The sequence below is a fragment of the Chrysemys picta genome, unplaced genomic scaffold (assembly GCF_011386835.1).
Source record: "Chrysemys picta bellii isolate R12L10 unplaced genomic scaffold, ASM1138683v2 scaf47, whole genome shotgun sequence".
Classification (NCBI taxonomy): Eukaryota; Metazoa; Chordata; order Testudines; family Emydidae; genus Chrysemys; species Chrysemys picta.
The window spans coordinates 116,212-132,670 of NW_027052754.1; the positions used below are offsets into that span (position 1 = coordinate 116,212).

Genomic DNA, 16,459 nt, shown 5'->3' on the forward strand with positions numbered 1-16,459 from the left:
CTTTTCTGGTAAAGGTAGGGGGCACAAAGTTGTCATTTTCTTGGTGGGGTAGGAGGTAAGTCGGGAAGGGTGTCGCTGAGGGACGGAGGATTGATTGGAAAGGGGACACTCAGCAGGATCCCTCCCTTACCTGTTCATTTCCAGATCTTTTCACATTCAGGACTCCCCCCACCCTCATTGTGTAAAGGAGGTGTATTATATTAAAGAAAGGGTGACTGCCCTGTAATCAGGGTTCAGGTCGCTTTCCCTTTTCTCCTCTCTGCATCGGCCCTCTTCACGCCAAGGTCCAAAGTGAGCTCCCTCTAACTAGGGTGTGGGTCTTTCCCTGCCTTTCACAAGGTAACACTGCCATTTGGAAGATAGTTCTAGAAACCAGCCTCTTGAGAGGGTTCAGGGTTTGCCCTACTAGCTGTCCCGTGCCCTCCTCACTCACGCACTCAGCCAAGTCAAAGCCCGCGTCCTCTGCAGCCACCTGGACCCGCCTTCTGCCGCAAGCTCTCCTGCGCTCTGAAAGAGATCGGTGCCGAAAAGTAGGAATTAGGGTAATTTCCGGCAGGGCCGAGTACCTTGCCAATGTCATCTGAATCTACCTTGTACACGTGCTCTCTACTGAGCCACAGCTAACCCGCTTCACCTCTCTCTTTCTAGCAACTCAAAGGACAAAATGGACAAGACGACACAAGCACCAAAGAAACTGCAGGAAAAGGGAAGAAAAAGCCACGGCCAACGGCTGCACACACCGCACACACAGCACACACCGCACCCCTGTACCGAGCGATCGGGTTCGACACTTCTCCTCACAGGCTTAATCCCCCTTCAGCTGCCCGGTAAAAGGACCTCCCTGTAAACAAGGATCACGGTCCATTCCTTGCCAACCAAAATGCTTTATGGGTCCCTTCCATAGCTGAGGAGGAGCGAGCCCCCTTTAAAACGGGTTGAGGTCTCTGTGAGTTTGAGCTCCTTAGGACCTAGCCTTTAAAATGCCCCGGGCCGTTGACCTCTCCCTGTCAGAAGGGTGCAGGTCTCCCCTTTCTAACTCCTCTTGGGCCGTTGGCACTCGCTGGGCAACGAGACCACCCACTTCCGAGGGAACGGAGGTCTCTCCTTTACAGCGCTTTTCGCTCTGGCCCATTGGAAGGCCCCTGGCTTAAGGACCACCCTGTAAGGAAGGTTTCGGTCTCCTTTGCCATGCAAATTAAGCCACAGGTCACTTTGACACGCCCGGCAAAATGACTGCCCTGTAACCAGGGTGTAAGGTCTTATACCTCTCACGCTTAAGCTAGGGGAGCCTTTCTGTGCCTGTGGCTTAGCGACTCCCCCCGACCCTCCACCACTTGAGAAGAGTTGAACTTCTGTTTCTCTTAGTCACAGTAAATTCCCACAGAATGATTTCTACTTGGCTTTTTTGAGATTTGAAGTGAAATCTTATTTGGGACCTATCCCGGTCAGATGGAACATGGTGTGGCGAAGGGGCGGCTGTAAGGGGATGGCGGAGGCCGTGGAAAATTCGCCCCTTTTCTCAAAAAAGCCAAGAAATGGCCCAACCAAGCAAACGTCACAAAGTCTGGAAATGAACAGGGGAGGTGGGGGGCTCCTTTCGGACCCTCACTTCCGTGTAATCCTTCCTCAAGTCCTTTTGCCCTGCCCAATTTACACCGCTCAACCAACCACAACTTTCCCCTTTGTTTTCTTGTGCACAAGAAAGAACACTGTCGGACTGACGAGCGTTAACTCTAGGGATTCGGACAGCTCCGTTTGTTGTGTCCGAATTCCTGGCCTTGTGTCTCTTTGGTGATAAAGAGAGGAGATTCCTCGGGCTACGTTGGAAGAGATTGAGGTGGCGGTCCTTTCTGAAATGTGTTCATGTTGAGATGTTGTAGGTAGATGCGGTGGTATTCAGAGCCGGCACGTGGGTGCACCTAACCCTACTAACAGGACCGCGTCACAAGTAAAAGGGGTCTTTTCTGGTAAAGGTAGGGGGCACAAAGTTGTCATTTTCTTGGTGGGGTAGGAGGTAAGTCGGGAAGGGTGTCGCTGAGGGACGGAGGATTGATTGGAAAGGGGACACTCAGCAGGATCCCTCCCTTACCTGTTCATTTCCAGATCTTTTCACATTCAGGACTCCCCCCACCCTCATTGTGTAAAGGAGGTGTATTATATTAAAGAAAGGGTGACTGCCCTGTAATCAGGGTTCAGGTCGCTTTCCCTTTTCTCCTCTCTGCATCGGCTCTCTTCACGCCAAGGTCCAAAGTGAGCTCCCTCTAACTAGGGTGTGGGTCTTTCCCTGCCTTTCACAAGGTAACACTGCCATTTGGAAGGTAGTTCTAGAAACCAGCCTCTTGAGAGGGTTCAGGGTTTGTCCTACTAGCTGTCCCGTGCCCTCCTCACTCACGCACTCAGCCAAGTCAAAGCCCGCGTCCTCTGCATCCACCTGGACCCGCCTTCTGCCGCAAGCTCTCCTCCGTTCTGAAAGAGATCGGTGCCGAAAAGAAGGAATTAGGGTAATTTCCGGCAGGGCCGAGTACCTTGCCAATGTCATCTGAATCTACCTTGTACGCGTGCTCTCTACTGAGCCACACCTAACCCGCTTCCCTCTCTCTTTCTAGCAACTCAAAGGACAAAATGAACAAGACGACACAAGCACCAAAGAAACTGCAGGAAAAGGGAAGAAAAAGCCACTGCCAACGGCTGCACACACCGCACACACAGCACACACCGCACCCTGTACCGAGGGATGGGGTTCGACACTTCTCCTCACAGGCTTAATCCCCCTTCAGGTGCCCGGTAAAAGGACCTCCCTGTAAACAAGGATCAAGGTCCATTCCTTACCAACCAAAATGCTTTATGGATCCCTTCCATAGCTGAGGCGGAGCAAACCCCCTTTAAAAAGGGTTGAGGTCTCTGTGGGTTTGAGCTCCTTAGGACCTAGCCTTTAAAATGCCCCGTGCCGTTGACCTCTCCCTGTCAGAAGGGTGCGGGTCTCCCCTTTCTAACTCCTCTTGGGCTGTTGGCACTCGCTGGGCAACGACACCACCCATTTCTGAGGGAACGGAGGTCTCTCCTTTACAGCGCTTTTCACTCTGGCCCATTGGAAGACCCCAGGCTTAAGGACCACCCTGTAAGGAGGGTTTCGGTCTCCTTTGCCATGCAAATTAACAGGTCACTTTGACAGGCTCGGCAAAATGACTGCCCTGTAACCAGGGTGTAAGGTCTTATACCTCTCACGCTTAAGCTAGGGGAGCCTTTCTGTGCCTGTGGCTTAGCGACTCCCCCCGACCCTCCAGCACTTGAGAAGGGTTGAACTTCTGTTTCTCTTAGTCACAGTAAATTCCCACAGAATGATTTCTACTTGGCTTTTTTGAGATTTGAAGTGAAATCTTACTCGGGACCTATCCCGGTCAGATGGAACATGGTGTGGCGAAGGGGCGGCTGTAAGGGGATGGCGGAGGCCGTGGAAAATTCGCCCCTTTTCTCAAAAAAGCCAAGAAATGGCCCAACCAAGCAAACGTCACAAAGTCTGGAAATGAACAGGGGAGTTGGGGGGCTCCTTTCGGACCCTCACTTCCGTGTAATCCTTCCTCAAGTCCTTTTGCCCTGCCCAATTTACACCGCTCAACCAACCACAACTTTCACCCTTTGTTTTCTTGTGCACAAGAAAGAACACTGTCGGACTGACGAGCGCCAACTGCAGGGATTCGGACAGCTCCGTTAGTTGTGTCCGAATTCCTGGCCTTGTGTCTCTTTGGTGATAAAGAGAGGAGATTCCTCGGGCTACCTTTGAAGAGATTGATGTGGCGGTCCTTTCTGAAATGTGTTGATGTTGAGATGTTGTAGGTAGATGCGGTGGTATTCAGAGCCGGCACGTGGGTGCACCTAACCCTACTAACAGGACCGCGTCACAAGTAAGAGGGGTCTTTTTTGGTAAAGGTAGGGGGCAAAAAGTTGTCATTTTCTTGGGGGGTAGGAGGTAAGTCGGGAAGGGTGTCGCTGAGGGATGGAGGATTGATTGGAAAGGGGACACTCAGCAGGATCCCTCCCTTACCTGTTCATTTCCAGATCTTTTCACATTCAGGACTCCCCCACCCCAACAGTGTAAAGGAGGTATATTTTACTAAAAAAAGGGTGACTGCCCTGTAATCAGGGTTCAGGTCGCTTTCCCTTTTCTCCTCCCTACATTGGCCCTCTTCACGCCAAGGTCCAAAGTGAGCGCCCTCTAACTAGGGTGTGGGTCTTTCCCTGTCTTTCACAAGGTAACACTGCCATTTGGAAGGTAGTTCTAGAAACCAGCCTCTTGAGAGGGTTCAGGGTTTGTCCTACTAGCTGTCCCGTGCCCTCCTCACTCACGCACTCAGCCAAGTCAAAGCCCGCGTCCTCTGCATCCACCTGGACCCGCCTTCTGCCGCAAGCTCTCCTCCGTTCTGAAAGAGATCGGTGCCGAAAAGAAGGAATTAGGGTAATTTCCGGCAGGGCCGAGTACCTTGCCAATGTCATCTGAATCTACCTTGTACGCGTGCTCTCTACTGAGCCACACCTAACCCGCTTCCCTCTCTCTTTCTAGCAACTCAAAGGACAAAATGAACAAGATGACACAAGCACCAAAGAAACTGCAGGAAAAGGGAAGAAAAAGCCACTGCCAACGGCTGCACACACAGCACACACCGCACACACCGCACCCTGTACCGAGGGATGGGGTTCGACACTTCTCCTCACAGGCTTAATCCCCCTTCAGGTGCCCGGTAAAAGGACCTCCCTGTAAACAAGGATCAAGGTCCATTCCTTACCAACCAAAATGCTTTATGGATCCCTTCCATAGCTGAGGCGGAGCAAACCCCCTTTAAAAAGGGTTGAGGTCTCTGTGGGTTTGAGCTCCTTAGGACCTAGCCTTTAAAATGCCCCGTGCCATTGACCTCTCCCTGTCAGAAGGGTGCAGGTCTCCCCTTTCTAACTCCTCTTGGGCCGTTGGCACTCGCTGGGCAACGACACCACCCACTTCTGAGGGAACGGAGGTCTCTCCTTTACAGCGCTTTTCGCTCTGGCCCATTGGAAGACCCCAGGCTTAAGGACCACCCTGTAAGGAGGGTTTCGGTCTCCTTTGCCATGCAAATTAACAGGTCACTTTGACAGGCTCGGCAAAATGACTGCCCTGTAACCAAGGTGTAAGGTCTTATACCTCTCACGCTTAAGCTAGGGGAGCCTTTCTGTGCCCGTGGCTTAGAGACTCCCCGCGACCCTCCAGCACTTGAGAAGGGTTGAACTTCTGTTTCTCTTAGTCACAGTAAATTCCCACAGAATGATTTCTACTTGGCTTTTTTGAGATTTGAAGTGAAATCTTACTCGGGACCTATCCCGGTCAGATGGAACATGGTGTGGCGAAGGGGCGGCTGTAAGGGGATGGCGGAGGCCGTGGAAAATTCACCCCTTTTCTCAAAAAAGCCAAGAAATGGCCCAACCAAGCAAACGTCACAAAGTCTGGAAATGAACAGAGGGGTTGGGGGGCTCCTTTCGGACCCTCACTTCCGTGTAATCCTTCCTCAAGTCCTTTTGCCCTGCCCAATTTACACCGCTCAACCAACCACAACTTTCACCCTTTGTTTTCTTGTGCACAAGAAAGAACACTGTCGGACTGACGAGCGCCAACTGCAGGGATTCGGACAGCTCCGTTAGTTGTGTCCGAATTCCTGGCCTTGTGTCTCTTTGGTGATAAAGAGAGGAGATTCCTCGGGCTACCTTTGAAGAGATTGATGTGGCGGTCCTTTCTGAAATGTGTTGATGTTGAGATGTTGTAGGTAGATGCGGTGGTATTCAGAGCCGGCACGTGGGTGCACCTAATCCTACTAACAGGACCGCGTCACAAGTCAAAGGGGTCTTTTTCGGTAAAGGTAGGGGCCACAAAGTTGTCATTTTCTTGGTGGGGTAGGAGGTAAGTCGGGAAGGGTGTCGCTGAGGGATGGAGGATTGATTGGAAAGGGGACACTCAGCAGGATCCCTCCCTTACCTGTTCATTTCCAGATCTTTTCACATTCAGGACTCCCCCACCCCAACAGTGTAAAGGAGGTATATTTTACTAAAAAAAGGGTGACTGCCCTGTAATCAGGGTTCAGGTCGCTTTCCCTTTTCTCCTCCCTACATTGGCCCTCTTCACGCCAAGGTCCAAAGTGAGCGCCCTCTAACTAGGGTCTTTCCCTGTCTTTCACAAGGTAACACTGCCATTTGGAAGGTAGTTCTAGAAACCAGCCTCTTGAGAGGGTTCAGGGTTTGTCCTACTAGCTGTCCCGTGCCCTCCTCACTCACGCACTCAGCCAAGTCAAAGCCCGCGTCCTCTGCATCCACCTGGACCCGCCTTCTGCCGCAAGCTCTCCTCCGTTCTGAAAGAGATCGGTGCCGAAAAGAAGGAATTAGGGTAATTTCCGGCAGGGCCGAGTACCTTGCCAATGTCATCTGAATCTACCTTGTACGCGTGCTCTCTACTGAGCCACACCTAACCCGCTTCCCTCTCTCTTTCTAGCAACTCAAAGGACAAAATGAACAAGATGACACAAGCACCAAAGAAACTGCAGGAAAAGGGAAGAAAAAGCCACTGCCAACGGCTGCACACACAGCACACACCGCACACACCGCACCCTGTACCGAGGGATGGGGTTCGACACTTCTCCTCACAGGCTTAATCCCCCTTCAGGTGCCCGGTAAAAGGACCTCCCTGTAAACAAGGATCAAGGTCCATTCCTTACCAACCAAAATGCTTTATGGATCCCTTCCATAGCTGAGGCGGAGCAAACCCCCTTTAAAAAGGGTTGAGGTCTCTGTGGGTTTGAGCTCCTTAGGACCTAGCCTTTAAAATGCCCCGTGCCGTTGACCTCTCCCTGTCAGAAGGGTGCAGGTCTCCCCTTTCTAACTCCTCTTGGGCCGTTGGCACTCGCTGGGCAACGACACCACCCATTTCTGAGGGAACGAAGATCTCTCCTTTACAGCGCTTTTCGCTCTGGCCCATTGGAAGACCCCAGGCTTAAGGACCACCCTGTAAGGAGGGTTTCGGTCTCCTTTGCCATGCAAATTAACAGGTCACTTTGACAGGCTCGGCAAAATGACTGCCCTGTAACTAAGGTGTAAGGTCTTATACCTCTCACGCTTAAGCTAGGGGAGCCTTTCTGTGCCTGTGGCTTAGCGACTCCCCCCGACCCTCCAGCACTTGAGAAGGGTTGAACTTCTGTTTCTCTTAGTCACAGTAAATTCCCACAGAATGATTTCTACTTGGCTTTTTTGAGATTTGAAGTGAAATCTTACTCGGGACCTATCCCGGTCAGATGGAACATGGTGTGGCGAAGGGGCGGCTGTAAGGGGATGGCGGAGGCCGTGGAAAATTCGCCCCTTTTCTCAAAAAAGCCAAGAAATGGCCCAACCAAGCAAACGTCACAAAGTCTGGAAATGAACAGGGGAGTTGGGGGGCTCCTTTCGGACCCTCACTTCCGTGTAATCCTTCCTCAAGTCCTTTTGCCCTGCCCAATTTACACCGCTCAACCAACCACAACTTTCACCCTTTGTTTTCTTGTGCACAAGAAAGAACGCTGTCGGACTGATGAGCGCCAACTGCAGGGATTCAGACAGCTCCGTTAGTTGTGTCTGAATTCCTGGCCTTGTGTCTCTTTGGTGATAAAGAGAGGAGATTCCTCGGGCTACCTTTGAAGAGATTGATGTGGCGGTCTTTTCTGAAATGTGTTGATGTTGAGATGTTGTAGGTAGATGCGGTGGTATTCAGAGCCGGCACGTGGGTGCACCTAACCCTACTAACAGGACCGCGTCACAAGTAAGAGGGGTCTTTTTTGGTAAAGGTAGGGGGCAAAAAGTTGTCATTTTCTTGGTGGGGTAGGAGGTAAGTCGGGAAGGGTGTCGCTGAGGGATGGAGGATTGATTGGAAAGGGGACACTCAGCAGGATCCCTCCCTTACCTGTTCATTTCCAGATCTTTTCACATTCAGGACTCCCCCACCCCAACAGTGTAAAGGAGGTATATTTTACTAAAAAAAAGGGTGACTGCCCTGTAATCAGGGTTCAGGTCGCTTTCCCTTTTCTCCTCCCTACATTGGCCCTCTTCACGCCAAGGTCCAAAGTGAGCGCCCTCTAACTAGGGTGTGTGTCTTTCCCTGTCTTTCACAAGGTAACACTGCCATTTGGAAGGTAGTTCTAGAAACCAGCCTCTTGAGAGGGTTCAGGGTTTGTCCTACTAGCTGTCCCGTGCCCTCCTCACTCACGCACTCAGCCAAGTCAAAGCCCGCGTCCTCTGCATCCACCTGGACCCGCCTTCTGCCGCAAGCTCTCCTCCGTTCTGAAAGAGATCGGTGCCGAAAAGAAGGAATTAGGGTAATTTCCGGCAGGGCCGAGTACCTTGCCAATGTCATCTGAATCTACCTTGTACGCGTGCTCTCTACTGAGCCACACCTAACCCGCTTCACCTCTCTCTTTCTAGCAACTCAAAGGACAAAATGAACAAGATGACACAAGCACCAAAGAAACTGCAGGAAAAGGGAAGAAAAAGCCACTGCCAACGGCTGCACACACCGCACACACAGCACACACCGCACCCTGTACCGAGGGATGGGGTTCGACACTTCTCCTCACAGGCTTAATCCCCCTTCAGGTGCCCGGTAAAAGGACCTCCCTGTAAACAAGGATCAAGGTCCATTCCTTACCAACCAAAATGCTTTATGGATCCCTTCCATAGCTGAGGCGGAGCAAACCCCCTTTAAAAAGGGTTGAGGTCTCTGTGGGTTTGAGCTCCTTAGGACCTAGCCTTTAAAATGCCCCGTGCCGTTGACCTCTCCCTGTCAGAAGGGTGCAGGTCTCCCCTTTCTAACTCCTCTTGGGCCGTTGGCACTCGCTGGGCAACGACACCACCCACTTCTGAGGGAACGGAGGTCTCTCCTTTACAGCGCTTTTCGCTCTGGCCCATTGGAAGACCCCAGGCTTAAGGACCACCCTGTAAGGAGGGTTTCGGTCCCCTTTGCCATGCAAATTAAGGCACAGGTCACTTTGACACGCCCAGCAAAATGACTGCCCTGTAACCAGGGTGTAAGGTCTTATACCTCTCATGCTTAAGATAGGGGAGCCTTTCTGTGCCCGTGCCTTAGAGACTCCCCCCGACCCTCCAGCACTTGAGAAGGGTTGAACTTCTGTTTCTCTTAGTCACAGTAAATTCCCACAGAATGATTTCTACTTGGCTTTTTTGAGATTTGAAGTGAAATCTTACTCGGGACCTATCCCGGTCAGATGGAACATGGTGTGGCGAAGGGGCGGCTGTAAGGGGATGGCGGAGGCCGTGGAAAATTCGCCCCTTTTCTCAAAAAAGCCAAGAAATGGCCCAACCAAGCAAACGTCACAAAGTCTGGAAATGAACAGGGGGGTTGGGGGGCTCCTTTCGGACCCTCACTTCCGTGTAATCCTTCCTCAAGTCCTTTTACCCTGCCCAATTTACACCGCTCAACCAACCACAACTTTCACCCTTTGTTTTCTTGTGCACAAGAAAGAACACTGTCGGACTGAGGAGCGCCAACTGCAGGGATTCGGACAGCTCCGTTAGTTGTGTCCGAATTCCTGGCCTTGTGTCTCTTTGGTGATAAAGAGAGGAGATTCCTCGGGCTACCTTTGAAGAGATTGATGTGGCGGTCCTTTCTGAAATGTGTTGATGTTGAGATGTTGTAGGTAGATGCGGTGGTATTCAGAGCCGGCACGTGGGTGCACCTAACCCTACTAACAGGACCGCGTCACAAGTCAGAAGGGTCTTTTCTGGTAAAGGTAGGGGGCACAAAGTTGTCATTTTCTTGGTGGGGTAGGAGGTAAGTCGGGAAGGGTGTCGCTGAGGGATGGAGGATTGATTGGAAAGGGGACACTCAGCAGGATCCCTCCCTTACCTGTTCATTTCCAGATCTTTTCACATTCAGGACTCCCCCACCCCAACAGTGTAAAGGAGGTATATTTTACTAAAAAAAGGGTGACTGCCCTGTAATCAGGGTTCAGGTCGCTTTCCCTTTTCTCCTCCCTACATTGGCCCTCTTCACGCCAAGGTCCAAAGTGAGCGCCCTCTAACTAGGGTGTGGGTCTTTCCCTGTCTTTCACAAGGTAACACTGCCATTTGGAAGGTAGTTCTAGAAACCAGCCTCTTGAGAGGGTTCAGGGTTTGTCCTACTAGCTGTCCCGTGCCCTCCTCACTCACGCACTCAGCCAAGTCAAAGCCCGCGTCCTCTGCATCCACCTGGACCCGCCTTCTGCCGCAAGCTCTCCTCCGTTCTGAAAGAGATCGGTGCCGAAAAGAAGGAATTAGGGTAATTTCCGGCAGGGCCGAGTACCTTGCCAATGTCATCTGAATCTACCTTGTACGCGTGCTCTCTACTGAGCCACACCTAACCCGCTTCACCTCTCTCTTTCTAGCAACTCAAAGGACAAAATGAACAAGATGACACAAGCACCAAAGAAACTGCAGGAAAAGGGAAGAAAAAGCCACTGCCAACGGCTGCACACACCGCACACACAGCACACACCGCACCCTGTACCGAGGGATGGGGTTCGACACTTCTCCTCACAGGCTTAATCCCCCTTCAGGTGCCCGGTAAAAGGACCTGCCTGTAAACAAGGATCAAGGTCCATTCCTTACCAACCAAAATGCTTTATGGATCCCTTCCATAGCTGAGGCGGAGCAAACCCCCTTTAAAAAGGGTTGAGGTCTCTGTGGGTTTGAGCTCCTTAGGACCTAGCCTTTAAAATGCCCCGTGCCGTTGACCTCTCCCTGTCAGAAGGGTGCAGGTCTCCCCTTTCTAACTCCTCTTGGGCCGTTGGCACTCGCTGGGCAACGACACCACCCACTTCTGAGGGAACGGAGGTCTCTCCTTTACAGCGCTTTTCGCTCTGGCCCATTGGAAGACCCCAGGCTTAAGGACCACCCTGTAAGGAGGGTTTCGGTCTCCTTTGCCATGCAAATTAACAGGTCACTTTGACAGGCTCGGCAAAATGACTGCCCTGTAACCAAGGTGTAAGGTCTTATACCTCTCACGCTTAAGCTAGGGGAGCCTTTCTGTGCCTGTGGCTTAGCGACTCCCCCCGACCCTCCAGCACTTGAGAAGGGTTGAACTTCTGTTTCTCTTAGTCACAGTAAATTCCCACAGAATGATTTCTACTTGGCTTTTTTGAGATTTGAAGTGAAATCTTACTCGGGACCTATCCCGGTCAGATGGAACATGGTGTGGCGAAGGGGCGGCTGTAAGGGGATGGCGGAGGCCGTGGAAAATTCGCCCCTTTTCTCAAAAAAGCCAAGAAATGGCCCAACCAAGCAAACGTCACAAAGTCTGGAAATGAACAGAGGGGTTGGGGGGCTCCTTTCGGACCCTCACTTCCGTGTAATCCTTCCTCAAGTCCTTTTACCCTGCCCAATTTACACCGCTCAACCAACCACAACTTTCACCCTTTGTTTTCTTGTGCACAAGAAAGAACACTGTCGGACTGAGGAGCGCCAACTGCAGGGATTCGGACAGCTCCGTTAGTTGTGTCCGAATTCCTGGCCTTGTGTCTCTTTGGTGATAAAGAGAGGAGATTCCTCGGGCTACCTTTGAAGAGATTGATGTGGCGGTCCTTTCTGAAATGTGTTGATGTTGAGATGTTGTAGGTAGATGCGGTGGTATTCAGAGCCAGCACGTGGGTGCACCTAACCCTACTAACAGGACCGCGTCACAAGTCAGAAGGGTCTTTTCTGGTAAAGGTAGGGGGCACAAAGTTGTCATTTTCTTGGTGGGGTAGGAGGTAAGTCGGGAAGGGTGTCGCTGAGGGATGGAGGATTGATTGGAAAGGGGACACTCAGCAGGATCCCTCCCTTACCTGTTCATTTCCAGATCTTTTCACATTCAGGACTCCCCCACCCCAACAGTGTAAAGGAGGTATATTTTACTAAAAAAAGGGTGACTGCCCTGTAATCAGGGTTCAGGTCGCTTTCCCTTTTCTCCTCCCTACATTGGCCCTCTTCATGCCAAGGTCCAAAGTGAGCGCCCTCTAACTAGGGTGTGGGTCTTTCCCTGTCTTTCACAAGGTAACACTGCCATTTGGAAGGTAGTTCTAGAAACCAGCCTCTTGAGAGGGTTCAGGGTTTGTCCTACTAGCTGTCCCGTGCCCTCCTCACTCACGCACTCAGCCAAGTCAAAGCCCGCGTCCTCTGCATCCACCTGGACCCGCCTTCTGCCGCAAGCTCTCCTGCGCTCTGAAAGAGATCGGTGCCGAAAAGAAGGAATTAGGGTAATTTCCGGCAGGGCCGAGTACCTTGCCAATGTCATCTGAATCTACCTTGTACGCGTGCTCTCTACTGAGCCACACCTAACCCGCTTCCCTCTCTCTTTCTAGCAACTCAAAGGACAAAATGAACAAGATGACACAAGCACAAAAGAAACTGCAGGAAAAGGGAAGAAAAAGCCACTGCCAACGGCTGCACACACCGCACACACAGCACACACCGCACCCTGTACCGAGGGATGGGGTTCGACACTTCTCCTCACAGGCTTAATCCCCCTTCAGGTGCCCGGTAAAAGGACCTCCCTGTAAACAAGGATCAAGGTCCATTCCTTACCAACCAAAATGCTTTATGGATCCCTTCCATAGCTGAGGCGGAGCAAACCCCCTTTAAAAAGGGTTGAGGTCTCTGTGGGTTTGAGCTCCTTAGGACCTAGCCTTTAAAATGCCCCGTGCCGTTGACCTCTCCCTGTCAGAAGGGTGCAGGTCTCCCCTTTCTAACTCCTCTTGGGCCGTTGGCACTCGCTGGGCAACGACACCACCCATTTCTGAGGGAACGGAGGTCTCTCCTTTACAGCGCTTTTCGCTCTGGCCCATTGGAAGACCCCAGGCTTAAGGACCACCCTGTAAGGAGGGTTTCGGTCCCCTTTGCCATGCAAATTAAGCCACAGGTCACTTTGACACGCCCAGCAAAATGACTGCCCTGTAACCAGGGTGTAAGGTCTTATACCTCTCACGCTTAAGCTAGGGGAGCCTTTCTGTGCCCGTGGCTTAGAGACCCCCCCCGACCCTCCAGCACTTGAGAAGGGTTGAACTTCTGTTTCTCTTAGTCACAGTAAATTCCCACAGAATGATTTCTACTTGGCTTTTTTGAGATTTGAAGTGAAATCTTACTCGGGACCTATCCCGGTCAGATGGAACATGGTGTGGCGAAGGGGCGGCTGTAAGGGGATGGCGGAGGCCGTGGAAAATTCGCCCCTTTTCTCAAAAAAGCCAAGAAATGGCCCAACCAAGCAAACGTCACAAAGTCTGGAAATGAACAGGGGGGTTGGGGGGCTCCTTTCGGACCCTCACTTCCGTGTAATCCTTCCTCAAGTCCTTTTACCCTGCCCAATTTACACCGCTCAACCAACCACAACTTTCACCCTTTGTTTTCTTGTGCACAAGAAAGAACACTGTCGGACTGAGGAGCGCCAACTGCAGGGATTCGGACAGCTCCGTTAGTTGTGTCCGAATTCTTGGCCTTGTGTCTCTTTGGTGATAAAGAGAGGAGATTCCTCGGGCTACCTTTGAAGAGATTGATGTGGCGGTCCTTTCTGAAATGTGTTGATGTTGAGATGTTGTAGGTAGATGCGGTGGTATTCAGAGCCGGCACGTGGGTGCACCTAACCCTACTAACAGGACCGCGTCACAAGTCAGAAGGGTCTTTTCTGGTAAAGGTAGGGGGCACAAAGTTGTCATTTTCTTGGTGGGGTAGGAGGTAAGTCGGGAAGGGTGTCGCTGAGGGATGGAGGATTGATTGGAAAGGGGACACTCAGCAGGATCCCTCCCTTACCTGTTCATTTCCAGATCTTTTCACATTCAGGACTCCCCCACCCCAACAGTGTAAAGGAGGTATATTTTACTAAAAAAAGGGTGACTGCCCTGTAATCAGGGTTCAGGTCGCTTTCCCTTTTCTCCTCCCTACATTGGCCCTCTTCACGCCAAGGTCCAAAGTGAGCGCCCTCTAACTAGGGTGTGGGTCTTTCCCTGTCTTTCACAAGGTAACACTGCCATTTGGAAGGTAGTTCTAGAAACCAGCCTCTTGAGAGGGTTCAGGGTTTGTCCTACTAGCTGTCCCGTGCCCTCCTCACTCACGCACTCAGCCAAGTCAAAGCCCGCGTCCTCTGCATCCACCTGGACCCGCCTTCTGCCGCAAGCTCTCCTCCGTTCTGAAAGAGATCGGTGCCGAAAAGAAGGAATTAGGGTAATTTCCGGCAGGGCCGAGTACCTTGCCAATGTCATCTGAATCTACCTTGTACGCGTGCTCTCTACTGAGCCACACCTAACCCGCTTCACCTCTCTCTTTCTAGCAACTCAAAGGACAAAATGAACAAGATGACACAAGCACCAAAGAAACTGCAGGAAAAGGGAAGAAAAAGCCACTGCCAACGGCTGCACACACCGCACACACAGCACACACCGCACCCTGTACCGAGGGATGGGGTTCGACACTTCTCCTCACAGGCTTAATCCCCCTTCAGGTGCCCGGTAAAAGGACCTCCCTGTAAACAAGGATCAAGGTCCATTCCTTACCAACCAAAATGCTTTATGGATCCCTTCCATAGCTGAGGCGGAGCAAACCCCCTTTAAAAAGGGTTGAGGTCTCTGTGGGTTTGAGCTCCTTAGGACCTAGCCTTTAAAATGCCCCGTGCCGTTGACCTCTCCCTGTCAGAAGGGTGCAGGTCTCCCCTTTCTAACTCCTCTTGGGCCGTTGGCACTCGCTGGGCAACGACACCACCCACTTCTGAGGGAACGGAGGTCTCTCCTTTACAGCGCTTTTCGCTCTGGCCCATTGGAAGACCCCAGGCTTAAGGACCACCCTGTAAGGAGGGTTTCGGTCCCCTTTGCCATGCAAATTAAGCCACAGGTCACTTTGACACGCCCAGCAAAATGACTGCCCTGTAACCAGGGTGTAAGGTCTTATACCTCTCACGCTTAAGCTAGGGGAGCCTTTCTGTGCCCGTGGCTTAGAGACTCCCCCCGACCCTCCAGCACTTGAGAAGGGTTGAACTTCTGTTTCTCTTAGTCACAGTAAATTCCCACAGAATGATTTCTACTTGGCTTTTTTGAGATTTGAAGTGAAATCTTACTCGGGACCTATCCCGGTCAGATGGAACATGGTGTGGCGAAGGGGCGGCTGTAAGGGGATGGCGGAGGCCGTGGAAAATTCGCCCCTTTTCTCAAAAAAGCCAAGAAATGGCCCAACCAAGCAAACGTCACAAAGTCTGGAAATGAACAGGGGGGTTGGGGGGCTCCTTTCGGACCCTCACTTCCGTGTAATCCTTCCTCAAGTCCTTTTACCCTGCCCAATTTACACCGCTCAACCAACCACAACTTTCACCCTTTGTTTTCTTGTGCACAAGAAAGAACACTGTCGGACTGAGGAGCGCCAACTGCAGGGATTCGGACAGCTCCGTTAGTTGTGTCCGAATTCCTGGCCTTGTGTCTCTTTGGTGATAAAGAGAGGAGATTCCTCGGGCTACCTTTGAAGAGATTGATGTGGCGGTCCTTTCTGAAATGTGTTGATGTTGAGATGTTGTAGGTAGATGCGGTGGTATTCAGAGCCGGCACGTGGGTGCACCTAACCCTACTAACAGGACCGCGTCACAAGTCAGAAGGGTCTTTTCTGGTAAAGGTAGGGGGCACAAAGTTGTCATTTTCTTGGTGGGGTAGGAGGTAAGTCGGGAAGGGTGTCGCTGAGGGATGGAGGATTGATTGGAAAGGGGACACTCAGCAGGATCCCTCCCTTACCTGTTCATTTCCAGATCTTTTCACATTCAGGACTCCCCCACCCCAACAGTGTAAAGGAGGTATATTTTACTAAAAAAAGGGTGACTGCCCTGTAATCAGGGTTCAGGTCGCTTTCCCTTTTCTCCTCCCTACATTGGCCCTCTTCACGCCAAGGTCCAAAGTGAGCGCCCTCTAACTAGGGTGTGGGTCTTTCCCTGTCTTTCACAAGGTAACACTGCCATTTGGAAGGTAGTTCTAGAAACCAGCCTCTTGAGAGGGTTCAGGGTTTGTCCTACTAGCTGTCCCGTGCCCTCCTCACTCACGCACTCAGCCAAGTCAAAGCCCGCGTCCTCTGCATCCACCTGGACCCGCCTTCTTCCGCAAGCTCTCCTGCCCTCTGAAAGAGATCGGTGCTGAAAAGTAGGAATTAGGGTAATTTTCGGCAGGGCCGAGTACCTTGCCAATGTCATCTGAATCTACCTTGTACGCGTGCTCTCTACTGAGCCACACCTAACCCGCTTCCCTCTCTCTTTCTAGCAACTCAAAGGACAAAATGAACAAGATGACACAAGCACCAAAGAAACTGCAGGAAAAGGGAAGAAAAAGCCACTGCCAACGGCTGCACACACCACACACACAGCACACACCGCACCCCTGTACCGAGGGATCGGGTTCGACACTTCTCCTCACAGGCTTAATCCCCCTTCAGG

General features: G+C 51.7%; 1 long non-coding RNA gene across 1 annotated transcript; it reads left to right on the plus strand.

Moving 5' to 3' along the window:
• Positions 1–1,527: 1,527 nt before the first annotated feature.
• Positions 1,528–16,175, plus strand: LOC135977861 (uncharacterized). The gene is made up of 5 exons (XR_010595305.1): positions 1,528–2,501; positions 2,607–8,354; positions 8,461–10,312; positions 10,419–14,223; positions 14,330–16,175. It is a non-coding gene; the product is annotated as an uncharacterized LOC135977861 (long non-coding RNA).
• The last annotated feature ends 284 nt before the right edge of the window (positions 16,176–16,459 follow it).